We start from the raw sequence: 13,894 nt of genomic DNA, 5'->3' as shown, positions 1-13,894 counted from the left end.
TTAAAGTGTTAGTCATATAGCATGCCTCCTCTGCTCAAAACTCTCCAAAGCCTTCCTTTCTCACTCAGAACAAGAGCCAAATTATTTGCAATGACTGACAAGGCCCTAAATATCTGGCTCCAATGAGCACATCCATTCCACCTTCTTCTACTCTCGCCCTCATCCATGTTGCTTCAACACATTGGCCTCTTGGCAGCTCTTTGAACAAACCAAATTGTTCTGCCTCAGGGCCTTCACACTCATTTTTCTCTCTGCTTGAAACAGGTTTCTCTCAGATAACCACATGGATGTTGCCTCTCTTCATTCAGGACTTTGCTCAAATATGTCCTTACAAGAGGGGCCTTCATGATCAACCTGTCTAAAATAGCCAGCCACCTCTTACCCTTACCTTGCTTTATTTTTCTTCATAGTACACATCACATATTTGATATATTTGTGTATTTGTTTACCATCTGTCTCCACACTCTATAATGGCAACTCCATAACAGCTGAGACTCTTTTTTGTTTTTTTTTGCTGTATTTCTATGGCAAGAAGGGCACTGGGTATATAAGTAAGTACTCAATATATATAAGTGAATGAGTCTTTGGGAATGACTACCAATCTGTCCTTAGGCCTAGCCTTCCTTCCTAGGATCTTTCTTGAAGTTCTGTCTGCCAGCTAGACATGTCTTGCTATGTGTCTGTGACTCCACAAACTAAAGCTTTATTAAGGCAGTTTCCTTATCTCATGTATGTATTTGTCAATGGAAGGACTTAGACTTTGTTTTGTTACTGTTGTTTTCTCACTGTCTAGAACAGTGGCTGGCATACAGCAGACATTTGATATTTGTTGAACAAATGAATGGATGATTTCCCCCTCCGAACTAGTTCTCCCTGACTTGCTAGTTTCTCTTTGTAACATCATCATTCTAGTTACTAAGGCTCAAAACTTGGACTTTCCCTTCTTTTCTTTGTTCTATATTCAATCAGTGGCCCAAACCTGGCCATTCTCCTACTTCACCTGCACCACCATATTATAGTTTATCACATACCCCAAATGTCACAACGGCCTCCAACTGGCTTCTGTCACTCCCATTTTCCCCTCTTCAATCCATCTTTATCAGAATTTTTCTACTTTTCTCTCCCATAAAGTGCTCTGATCATGTTATTTCCTCCGGCTGAAGCTTTCAATGGGTCTTTGTACCAATCAAGGTTCTTAATTGCAAACAACATAAATGGACTCTGGTTCACTTAAGTAGAAGAGGAATTTACTGGAATGATATAAGACAGTTGCAGAATTGACAGGAAGCCTCAAGAACCAGGGTCAGGAAGTAAGCAGGAACCAAGAGAAGCTAAGCAGCCAGAACTTCAGCCAGGTCTTGCCCCAGGAGCAGCCCGATTAGGGGGCTGCTGCCCCTGGGCTCTGGGGGCTGTCTCTCACACAGCCATCATCACCCTGAGATCTGGCTGTTGCTGCCTCTAGGATGAATTATAAACAGTCCTTGGTTTCTTTGGGTCACTCACTGAAGATTCATAGTCCTGAGTGGGATCATTGATTGGGCACACTTTTGAAGTCATAGTTCTGTGACCTTCCTGCCAGGGGTCAAGGGAGCAAGTATCTGACTTGCCACTAAGATTTCCATTAAGGAGGGTTCTCCAACACAGGAAGGAGACTCAGATGCCGGGCAGCTGATGACCCTAGTATGTAGCCACATACATATGCATGTCACTGGAGCCCTTCACAACCTGCCACAAATGATCATTTCCAGATTTCTCCCTTGCACACCACACTGCACTAAAACAGGACTACATGCAGTCCCCTTAGTTGATCCTTCCTGCCTCAGCTCCTTGTAGCAGCTTATCTCCAAAGATCATTGAACCAAACTTCCTGATATTCACACCCATGTATTGTCTACTCCCTTTGAATCTGGGCTGGGCCTGTGATTCATTTTCACTCATAGTATGCTGTGGAAGTGATGCTGCATGACACTGCATGAATTCCAAAGTCAGACAGGATGTACGAGGTCTGTCTACCCTGAGACCACCTAAGCATGAGGTCATCTCATGCTATGAGGAAACCTAAGCAAGCCCCATGTGTGGAGACAGAAATGTCTGGCCAGTCCCCATCTATTTCAGCCAATTCAGATGAGGTGCCAAACATGTGATTTTAGAAAGCCACCTTGGCCCTAGCTGGTGTGGCTAAATGGTTAAAGTGTTGGCCCACCCACTGAGGGGTTGCAGGTTCGATTCTCCCCAGCCTCGGTTGGAGGTGATTGCAGGAGGCAACCAATGGATGTATTTCTCTCACATTCATGTTTCTCTCTCTCCCCCTCCCTCCCTTCCACTCTATCTAAGAGCAATGGAAAAACATCCTTGGGTGAGGATTAACAAAACAAACAAAAAAGTCATCTTGGACATTCAGCCCATTGCCCTTCAGATGACTCCAGCCCCACCCTCCATCTAACCCTAAGTGAGAGCTGCCAAGCTGAGTGTAGTCAACCCATAGGACTGTGAGAAATGATAATAAATTGTTATTTTAAGCAACTACACTTTGGAGTGGTTTGTTACACAGTAACAAAACCGAAACAGCGCCTTTGTGGTATGTTTTGCTCTCTCTGAAAAGTTTCCCCCTCTGTCCTATCCTACCCACGGACCCACTCATACCTTGTCAAAATTCTGTTTAGTGCAGCACAGGGTAGAGGAAAAAGGGAGGCTTTGGGGTCAAACTGTGGGATGGAAGGGGTTGAATCCTAGTTTAGCCTCTCGTTATCTTTGTGACCTTGGGCAACACAATTTCCCTGGACCTCAGCTTCTGCGTCTGCCATATGGAAATAAAACACCTATCTCCTAGCGTTGTTTTGAGGAGTAGATATAAAATATGTAAAATAGCTATGCATCTGGTCCATTTTAGTCTCTTTAGGAGATACCCAGCCTTCTACACCTGCATTAAATGGCACTCCAAGGTCTAATTCTTATCATTTATGAACTATATGTTTTTGGATAAAGCCCTTAAACATCTGAGCCTTAGCAAGGGTTTGTTGACAGTATCTGTGTAATGGGGCTTCTTGACAGGACTAAGGACTGGGCTGCCTCACGATGTTAGGCAACACTGCCCCCTTGAGGCAGAGTGCCCAGAACCCTTAAACCTGCACGCATGGGGAGTCCTTTGGAAGAGGGTGCAAAAACCATGCCCAAGATTGGAGTCTGGGCATGAACAGACCCGTCTAGTGGGGCAGGGGACTGTGGTGGATGCTAAACTGCAGGAAGGAACAGTGGAGCGTTCATCACCCTGAGTGAGAAAGAGTTTTTCACGGAAGGGGGAGGGGTACACAGAACAGAGCAGAGGGAAGAGTGTTATCTGGAATGGTGTGAGGCTGGGTATGACCATCTTGTGGCTCAGGATCCCCACCCCCTACTCTGCCAGGGCCTTATTTCTCTCTCCATTCATTCGCTCACTCACTCATTTATGGTTTATAACAGCACCTCCTACACATTGAACACTGTACAACATGTACAGGGATAAAAAGAGTAGCAGCAGCTTCCATTTATTGGGCGTCTATTTTGGAGTAGGCACTGAACACACATCCAACGCTCACAATGATCCCATGAAGTATTATTAGCCCCATCCGTCAGTTGAAGAGTCTCAGAAAGGTTAAGGAAGTTACTCAAGGTCACACAACATAGAAAATGTCTGCATTTTCATTTGAACCTGAGTCTCTGAACGCAAAGCTGGAACTCTTTTCACTGAACTACACTGTCCTCTAGGAATCTAGGGATTGGAGGGATCCGTTAACAAACTGATCTACAAAAAAAACAAAAAAAAACAAAACAAAACATTGCTCTACCACAGCAATGAGGCCTTAGAGATGGAGTCAAAGCTGTCTGGGTGTGAATTCTGGTTGCATCCTTTTTGTGGCTCTCATCAGCCTCCTTCATTTTGAGCCTCAGTTTCCGTATCTCTATAACAAGGGTTAAAAAACCACACCTTTCTCTCAGGGTTCTTGTGGGGATTAAATGCGACGGACGGGTGTATAGGCCGGTGTGTGGCACCCTGTGAGCGCCTCGAACACGCAGTCATTAGCATCTGAGGCCTTATCACCCATACACCGCAGAGCTCCAGCCGGGCAGGGATCAGGCGGGAACAGCGGGGTGAAGGCGGTTCCCTGCCCTTCGGCTTCTGACCTGAACCATTAAGGCCCGGCGGGTTGAAAGAGCCGGTGCGCCATCACAGCCCCGTCGGTGCTGCTAGGAAACGGGTCGGGGAAGAGCTCCAGCCCCCTCCCACCGCCGGCGCAACCTGCTCCAGCACCCCCTCGGGCGCGGCCATCCGGGGTCAGCTCGGGCAGACGGGAAGACGCGCTGTCGCGAGACCTGGCGGGACCAATGGGCTCCGGGCCGGAAGTGAGGGGCGGGCGTGAGGGAGCGCGCCCCCTTTGAAACCCGAGACGCGGGCCGCCGAGGGCAGCGCGGGGTTGGAGGTTGCGGTGCCATCTCGGGTTAGAGCGGGGGTCGTGGCGGGGAGAAGCTGGCTCGGCGGAGACTTACGCGTGAGGTTTTGTTGGCAGCGGCCACAGAGTAACTCATCGGGCAGCTACCGTGGGCCGGCCACGCTCCGTGAGCCAGATTGGCGGGGTCCTCTTTGCTTCCACGGAGCACAGCCAGGGCCGCTGCGCGGTCCTCCAAACATGAGTAACATTCCCCGCTTTGGCCGAGCATTTTACTGAGCCTTGTGGCCCCGGAGGTGATTTGCTCAACGCCTGTGAAACTTCATTGGCTGGGGCCTCTGTTGCTCAGGCCCCCTCTATGGCATGAAAGAGGCCCTGCAATCACGTTTGCATTAAATTAGCCAAACTAAGATATTTTAACTTCTGTCTTTCCACTGAGACTTCCCTATCTGGGGGCATGGTAGTGGCTGTGGGTATTTTTAGGCACTTTGGAGTAGGGAATACTCTTAATTTGAGTTGTGGGAACTACCTACCTACCTAACTTACTGCCAGCCTTCTCAGTGAAGGAGTGGCTTCTAGGAATGCCCCTGTGCTGAATGACAAGCATGGGGATCTGAAGGTGCCAGAGGTCCTTTGGTCCTAGGCTGTCCAGCACCAGAAGAATGAGGAGATATAAAATATTAATCACTGCACAAGAAATGTGAAATTCCTTGAAATCTTATAGCTCACAAAGAAAAGCTTGATAGAGATTTGCCCAAATTTGACAACCAGCCTAAAATGATGAATTGGGAAGCTGTAAGAACCTTTCTAAACTAGAAATAATAAAGAGCAAATTTTGATCAACCACAGGACAGGAAAGACTGGTTTATCTTCTTGTTCTCTCCATAGAAAGCATTACAAAACTGTTGCCTTTGAGGAGGTCATTAAAGAATATACAGCCAAGGAGGCTGGGCGTGGCTCAGCAGCTGAGCATGGACCCTAGGATCCAGGAGATCGTGGTTGGATTCCCATCAGGACACATGCCTGGGTTGTAGGCTCCATCCCCAGTAGATCTCCAGTCAATCCTGGGTGTGCAGGAGGCAGCTGATCAATGATGACTCTCTCATCATTGATGTTTCTCTCTCTCCCTCTCCCTTCTCTCTGAAATCAGTAAAGATATATTTTTAAAAAAGGAAAAAAAAGAATACGCAGCCAAAAGTAGTGAAGAAAAAAAATGTATAGGCCAAGGGGTTAATTTGACAAATATATTATTTTAAATTTTTGTGTGATTTTGGGGTATTAACTTAAAAATTTGTAGCTTGATGTAATTTCTCATTATAAATATACATTCACATTCACACCTAATTTTGTATTTATAATTTTATATTTTTCATAAAGGGGTCCCATGAAATGATATAAACTGCAGGAAATCTAGATCTCCTTACATGGTTGTCCTCTCCTAACCACTCTGATCAGGGCAGCACATGTGTTTATTCCCTTAATTTTTGAGTTGAGGTAATGGAAGCCCAGAGGGGTTAAGTTACTTGCCCCAAATTTTGTTACTGTGACTGGCAGGACTAGAACTATAACCTAGCCCTTTTGGTTCTCACTTCAGGTCACACCAGGGTCACCTGCCCTATTCCAAAACCTTTCACTTCAGTCTTTGGAGAGTAGAGCTAGAATGTGTCTATTTGGTCTGCCTCTGGGATCTGGATTGTAAATAGTCCAGATGAGAGGCCCTGTAAAGCTAAAAGGGAACATTATGTTTCTGAACTGCCCCCAAATCTCAGATGATGGCAGCCTTCTCTGTGTCCTCTCACCCCTTCTAGCAATGAAAGAAGGACGGCATCTGGTGGGAGAGAATGGTGGAAGAACTGCAGCCATGGGTCCTCCCTCTGTGTCAGGGTAAGTGTGGAATCCTTGAATAGAAACAGAATCAACTGGTGAACTGGCTATGTGTGAATATGTATGCGAACATGTCTTTTGTTAGTTTTCAAGCCAAGTATATTTTTGGTCGGTTTCCCTGGAGACTTGAGAATATGGAGAGGCCTTACCAAGTGTAGTTTAATTTTGCCAGCTCCAAAATTCCAGTTCCCAAAATTAGTCAACCCATCTCTCTACCTAGACGGATTTTGTCCAAGGTCACTAAACTTTGTTGTTAAATCCAACTTTTCAGTCCTTATCTTAATTGACTCTTCCCTGCTATAGGTATTATTTAAAAATGTAAGTCTGATCTACTTCCATTTAAAATCCCTCAGTAGTTCCCCATTGCTTTTAGGATTAAGATCCAAATCTGACCCTCCTGATCAGACCCAGTCCTCTCCAGGTCATCCCAGTCATACACACTGACCACTCATTTCTCCAGTGAGCCATGTTCTCTGCCTGATTACAAAGCTTTTGCACATGTTCATCCCTTTCACCTATTGCATATAAATATATATGAACTCTAGGTATACTGTTTTATTTATACTAATGTATATATGTTTATGTTTTGGCACCAGTATGTGTATATGTATCTATACATACACACACACATATATACTATTTCATTTGTCCTTACACATATGTATACTATTTTACTTATACCTGCTATTTTCCAGACATTGTTTTAGTGCTGGAGCTACAACAGCAAACAAGGCAAGCAAAAGTTGCTGCCATTCTGGAGCTCACTTTTTGGTGATTGTTTTTTGCTGGAATGTTCTTACCTTCCCTCTTTTTTTTTTTTTTTATGGTCAGGAGTTTATTTATTCATGTATATATATTTTAAATAACAGCTTTATTGAGATACAATTCACATACCATAAAATTTATCCATTTAAAGCGTACAAGTCAATTTAATATGTGCTGAGTTGTGCAACCATTGCAGCAATTTTAGAACCTTTTCATTACCCCAGAAATAAACCCTATACTCATTAGTAGTCAACCCCCCCCCCCCAAACCTCCCCAGCCATAGACAACCAATCTACTTTCTGTCTCCATAAACTTGCAAATTCTAGACATTTCTTATAAATGGAATCATATATTATGTGGTCTTTTATGATTGGCTTCTTTCACTTAGCAGAACATTTTCAAAGTTCCTCCATGCTGCCATGCTGAGGCAGGTATCAGTATTTATTTCCTTTTTTCTTCCTCTTTTTTAAAATTCAGATATGATTGACATATAACATTGTCATATTGACATATAACATTGTGTAAGTTTAAGTACTTTATTTCTTTTTATTGACAAATAATAATATTCCATGGTATGATATACCACATTTTGTTTATCCATTCATCAGTTGAAGGACATTTGGGTTGCTTCCACCTTTTGACTATTATGAATAATGCTGCTATGAATATTTGTGTCTAATTTTTTTGTATGAACATATGTTTTTATTTTCTTGGGTATATACGTAGGAGTAGAGTTGCTAGATCATATGGCAACTCTATGTTTAACATTTTGAGAAACTGCTGACTGTTTTTTTACCACTTTACATTCCCACCAGCACTGTATGAAGGTCCCAGTTTCTTTACATCCTTGCTGTTATGGGTTGAATTGTGTCCCTCCAAAATTCATGTTGAAGTCCTAACCCCCAAGTGCCTCATACTGTAAACTTATTTGGAAATAAGGTCATTGCAGTTGTGATTAGTTAAGATGAGGCCATATTGGAGTGGGTCGAGCCCTTAATTTAATATGACCGGTGTCCTTTATAAAAAGGTGGCATCCAGACACAGAGACTCACACTCAAGGAGAACACCATATGAAGACTGGAGTTATGCTGCCACAAGCCAAGCAGCTGCCAGAAGCTGGGAGAGAGCCTGGAACAGATCCTTCCCAGCACCTTTGGAGAGAGCATGGTCCTGCTGACATTTTGATCTCAAACTTCTAGCCTCTGTTAAAAACAAGACAACAGGCTAAAAATGGAATCACTTATGCTAAGCCTCATGTCACCAAACCAAGGCTTAATCAGTTTCTGCTCTCCCAGAAATGGAATCTTAAACCAGTCCACTGATCAGCACTGGTTAGGTTATCTACCTGATAGACCCCTGCCGTCCATCCCTTAAAGCAGGGGTGGGGAACCTTTTTTATCAACTTAAAAATTAGCTATGAAAAAAGCTCCTAGATTTATTGAATTTAGATTCCCTCCTGCAGTTGCCTTGGCAGGGCCATACCAAATGATTTCGCAGGCCATGTACGGCCCTCACCCTGGCCTGATGTTCCTCACCCCTGCCTCCCAAGGCTTTAATTACCATTTTAAAGCTAATGACTTTCGAGTCCGTTTCCTACATAGGTGGCTCTCCAAAGCTGCAGTCCTGCATTTCCAGCTGAAAAGAATGTATATGTTGGTGGTGTTGAGAGGAGAGTTCTATAAATGTCAATTAGGTCAAGTTGGTTAATATTGTTACTCATCTTCACAGCATACAGGCAAAAAAAAAAATCCCAGCTGTACTGTAGATGTTCCTTCTGATCAGAGGTATCCATTCATTCAAAATTTATTTATGAAATGGTTGTTGTCTCCCAGGTACTGTTCTAGGCACTAGGACATAGCAGAGAACAGAAGAGATTCCAGGAGAAGGAGGAATTCTAGAAACATAAAAAAGAAATGAAGTATTCGAAAGTGTCTGCAGTTTGAACCTCTGATCAACATCACCAGAAAAGGAGAAAGAGAAGCACTGTTACATTTGCCACCGGGCACTATGAAACTGTGCCCTTGCCTAATTCCATTTCAGCAAGTCTTTACTGTGAACCCCTTATGTGCCAGGTGCCACATGTGGAGGTGCTGACCCAACAGCGATGAAGACAAGGTTTCTATCCTTGAGGAGCACAGTGTGAGAGACAGGTAAGAGGATGATTATTTTACAGGTGGTTTGTGCTGTGATGAAGGTGTGAACAAAATTTTATAGAGCAGAGAGACGAGTGACTAATTCTGCCTGGGGATATCAGATAATATTTGATGGAGGAGGAGACATTTCAGGTGGTTCTGAGGTAGGACTAGGAGGTGGCCAGGTTTGGGGGGGTATGGTAGAAAAGATATTTAGTTGTTTGTGGGTAGAATGACCAAGTTACAGATGCTAAGTTCTGAAATATGGCATGCTGCCATCTCTTTTATTACTACATGAAAATAAGAAAAAATGGAACTCTGTGAAGTCAGACGAGCTCCCCTGACCCACACTTCCCTCTAAAAGTTCAGGAAAATTAATTTCATGTGTAAATAAGCAAAAGAAAAGTATTGAGGCCAAATCAATTACAGAATTATAAGAAAATAAAAAGCAGAACCACAATAATACCTACAGGCAAAGAAAGCATGTCAGAAAGACATGCCCACAAAGCAGATAAAAACTGTAACCATCACCACTTAGAAAGAAGGTAAGAGACATTAAAAATAATACAAGACATAAAAGAAAAACATAAAGTTGAGAAAATCTGAAATGAAGTGACAACTCAGAAAAGAATTAAAAATGAAGGAAAAATTTCAGGAGGGAAGGCTAAATTGGAAAAACACTAGAGTGAATTAATACAATACATAATGCCTTAAGAGAAATAGAAGGTGAAAAAGAAAAATATATATTAAAAATGAAATGAAATTTTTTAAATAGATGAAAAGGATTCAAAGAGAGAAAATTATAAATATGAAAGATAGGCAAGTAAGTCTCAACACACAGTTAATAGAAATCTCTGAGAAAAAAATCCAGGCAAGGGAACAGAATTAATACAGTGGGAAGGTCCATACAGTGAGGAACTGAATCCTCAGACCAGACTTCGGCAAGGAACTGAGGCCTCCTGCCAACATCCATGTGTGTGAGCTTGGGTGTGGGTCTTCCAGCCCCAGTTAAGTCTCCAAATGACTGCAGTCCTCTCTTTGTAACCTTCATTATGACCTCATGAGAGACCCTAAACCAGAACCATCCAGCCAAGCTACTCTCAAATTCCTGATCTCAGAGGCTGTGAGATAATAAATGTTTATTATTTTAAGCCAGTAAGTTTTAGAATCATTTTTTTATGCAGCAATAGGGAACTAATATAATGGTCACTAAGGTAGCTTCCAGTATGGGACTATTTTAAATATCCCTGCTGTGCACATCCTAACCTGTGTCTTATGGTGAATATATGTGCATTTCTGTGGTGTATAAACCTTGAAGTGCAAAAGCTGGTTCACAATACATGTATGTCCAGTGTTAGTAGGTATTACAAAAGTGTTTTCCACAGTGCATATATCCATTTACACTCTCAGCAGCAATGTATAAGAGTTCTTGTTATCATCTTACCAACACTTGATATTTCTGTCTTTTTAATTTTAGGTATGTTGATTGTTTGTAGTAGAATCTCACTATAGTTTTAATTTACATTTATGTGCTATCTAATGAAGTATAGTATTTTCAAAAGCTTAATGTTCATTTAGACATTTCTATTTATAAAAAACTTGCTCAAGTCTTTTACCTATTTTAAAAATTGAGTTGTCTATCTTTTTTTTTTGATTGATTTATTCTTTTTATAATTCTTGCCTGGGCCCAGAACATTAACAAGTAAGTTTAAGATTAATATAGTTTTACTTATATAAGTTAAAATATGAACAACTGTCTTTCAATAGAGAGATAGACACATAGAAAGATAGAATTCTAAGATGGCCTCCTTGGTCCCTCTTTGCCATGTTACTCCCATGATTATGTAATGGTTATGTAGCAAAGGGGATTTTTGCAGGTGCAAGGAAAGGAAAACCTAAGTCTTATAACCACAAGGAACTACTGACAACCTAAATGAGCCTGGAAGCAGACCCTTCCCCAGAGCTTCCAAATAAGAGTCCTGCCCTTGATTTTGGCCTTGTAAAATTCTAAGCAGAGAACCAAACCAAGCATGTCTGGACCTCTAACTTAGAGAAGTGAGCTAATAAATGGATGTTGTTTAAACCTCTAAATGTGTAAGTTTGTGGTAATGGTTATGATAGCAATAAAACACATACATATATATGCTTAATCAGTATCTACATATGTAATAAGAGAATAAAAGAATATATAGAAAGGAGTAGCACCAAATTTAGGATATTGGTTATTCTGTTTAGGGGTTGGTGATAGGAAGAAGAAGAGACTATTGGGGAGGAGAAGATAAGAGGATTAAAGTGTGTAAGGCAGTATTTTATTATTTAAACTAGGTGGTGGATATATTGTTTTATTTTTTTTATACCTTTTTGTATGCCTGACATATTGTATAACAATTTAAAAGGTTCTTGACCTGCAATCACAGACTAGAAACAGTAGATGCCAGACTCTGAGGGGCCCTTCAGACTTGGACAATGAGTTCCCCCAAAGGACTGTGCTAGAGACTTTCTGTTTCCTGGAAATATCATGTAACCTTTGGAAGGAGGATGTAGTCCCCATAAAAGCTAAGACTGAATTTTCTTCCACTCCAATAGGATTGTGCTAGAAGTTGGATTTAATTAACCAAAAAAGAAAGAAGGAAAGAAAGGAAGGAAGGAAGGAAGGGAGGGAGGGAGGGAGGGAGGGAGGGAGGGAGGGAGGGAGGGAGGGAGGAAGGAAGAATTTCTTACACACTCAAATTTGTGGAGTGAATGAATGACTGAACAAATAGAAAGGTGAATTATGAGTGGGTGCCCAGGTACCCATAGAATCATCATCAAGATTGTGTATCCGGACAGCAGAGTGGAGTAGGAAAATATTGCTCCATTGCTGAACAACCCACAAACTATTTGCAAGTAAACAGTCTTGGAGTTAAAAAAAAAAAAAAAAGTGAACCATGTTATAACTGAAAATTTTGGTTTGATAGGAGCTCCAACCTCTCCACTGAGAGAGCTCCCCAAAGGCAGGCTAGTTTAGGAGTTCTGGAGTCCTGGATTAGAACCCCGGAGCAGCTTAAAGCTCAAACCCACCTCCACCCGTCCCCCAGAGACACTGTGCTAATGGCCCTGATAATAACAAATGGTTCTGTGTGGCCACAGCTGCCTCTTACACTGGTTGGGGGAAAACTTGATTCAGAAACATAATGGAGGGTGAAGCATCAAATTTCTTATTTGAGCAGGAAGCTGAGACCTAAGGAATGCAACCTGGCAGTAGCCCAGAAAGATTTGACAATTGTGCAGGCTGTAGAGAAATGGCTTTCCTTTCCTAACACCTTTACTTTGAGGAAGGGTCATGGGATCTGAAAAAGAACTCCATCAGAAGCTATGGTTTGGACACACAGGTTTGAGGAATCCAACAGGAAATAGGCCTTGGGTTCAGAACCCAGGTTGTTGATCAATAGTGTCTCTTCCAGAATCAGACCTTCACTGACAATCGGATGTGAGAGACCACTCTTCTTAGTCACTAAGACCAAACATGTACTTCTCTAAAGTTAGGGACATGTTTTCAGAAGAAAAATTTCCAGGCATGAAATTCTATTAGTCAGAATTGTTTTGCTTGCAACATTTGATTTGCAACTCAAATTACCTTATGATTAGAAAAAAGTGGGGAGGAGGGGCATTTATTGGCTCATGGACCTTCATCAGCCTACCTGGATCCAGGAGCTAAAATTACATTGGGAATCTCTCCTTCCATCTGTTGACTCTGTTTTCCTGTGTATTGGTTCAGATGATCTTTGTCCATGTCGGGGCAAGAGAGTCACCAGGATCTTAAGGCTTTCATACTACCAGCTTAGCAACCTCAGCGAAAGGAAAACATCTCTTTCCCAGTAGTTCTAGTAAAACTCCAAGACTTGAGTGTCATTGGACTGGTTTTGGTCACCAGCCCAGCCCCGAAACATTGTGACTAGGATGGTAGCTGGTCAGGTTTGTGTCTTGAACCCACCCTTGGGGTCTAGGGAGGGGCTGGCGCCATGTAGACCACATGGATTTGGAGTGTGGGAGAAGTGGTTTCTCAAAGGCACATTAGGTTATTCTTATCACAGGGAGGCTGGATGCTTGGCTGCAGCAACAATGGTGCACAACAGAAAGGACAGGTGGAATCTAGCCATCTCCCAGATTTTTCTTCTCCCTCTTAACATTTTCTGATATTGATCCCAGCTGAAGAAATTATAATTCTGTAGATCTGAGATAGAGCCCAGAAATGGCATTTTTACTAAGTTCCCCCAGTGGTTCTGCTGGGCAAAGTAGTTTAGGAACTACTAATTAATGTCGGGGCAACCTTATTTTTCTCTGCTCTCTACTCAGAATCAAAAGTGAGTATATGTGGGCTCTAGCTGATAAAAGTAGAATCGCCTTTTTTACTCAAAGGAGGTAAAAATAAAGAATTGTCTTTATATTTTGAGGTTAGGGAGAGGAAAGTGTAAATTAATGAACCTGTTTTGAAGCCCATCCCCCACCTGCTTCTAATCCTGAACAAATAGCAGATAAACAGAAGTGGCTCCTGTCCAACTAAGATGTTGGGCCAGTAAGCAGGCCCACCAGGGCTCTTCACACAAGCAGTTACTCATTAACCCTCACGCTCAGAGGGCGGGAATCTGTCACTGTGAGCAGGGAGTTGCCGAGGCCTGGCTCTGCCAGGGGAAAGGTAATTATCATCAT

The 13,894-nt window shown here is 42.5% G+C and overlaps 1 long non-coding RNA gene across 1 annotated transcript; it reads left to right on the top strand.

Annotated features, from left to right (window-relative positions):
* The first annotated feature begins 4,400 nt into the window (after positions 1-4,400).
* Positions 4,401-10,013, top strand: LOC308559612. Its single transcript, XR_013999184.1, has 3 exons — positions 4,401-4,475; positions 6,233-6,308; positions 8,906-10,013. It is a non-coding gene; the product is annotated as an uncharacterized lncRNA (long non-coding RNA).
* Positions 10,014-13,894: the final 3,881 nt, after the last annotated feature.

Source organism: Miniopterus schreibersii (genome assembly GCF_964146895.1).
Source record: "Miniopterus schreibersii genome assembly, chromosome: 7".
Lineage (NCBI taxonomy): Eukaryota > Metazoa > Chordata > Mammalia > Chiroptera > Miniopteridae > Miniopterus > Miniopterus schreibersii.
This window is presented reverse-complemented; position numbering and strand designations above follow the sequence as displayed.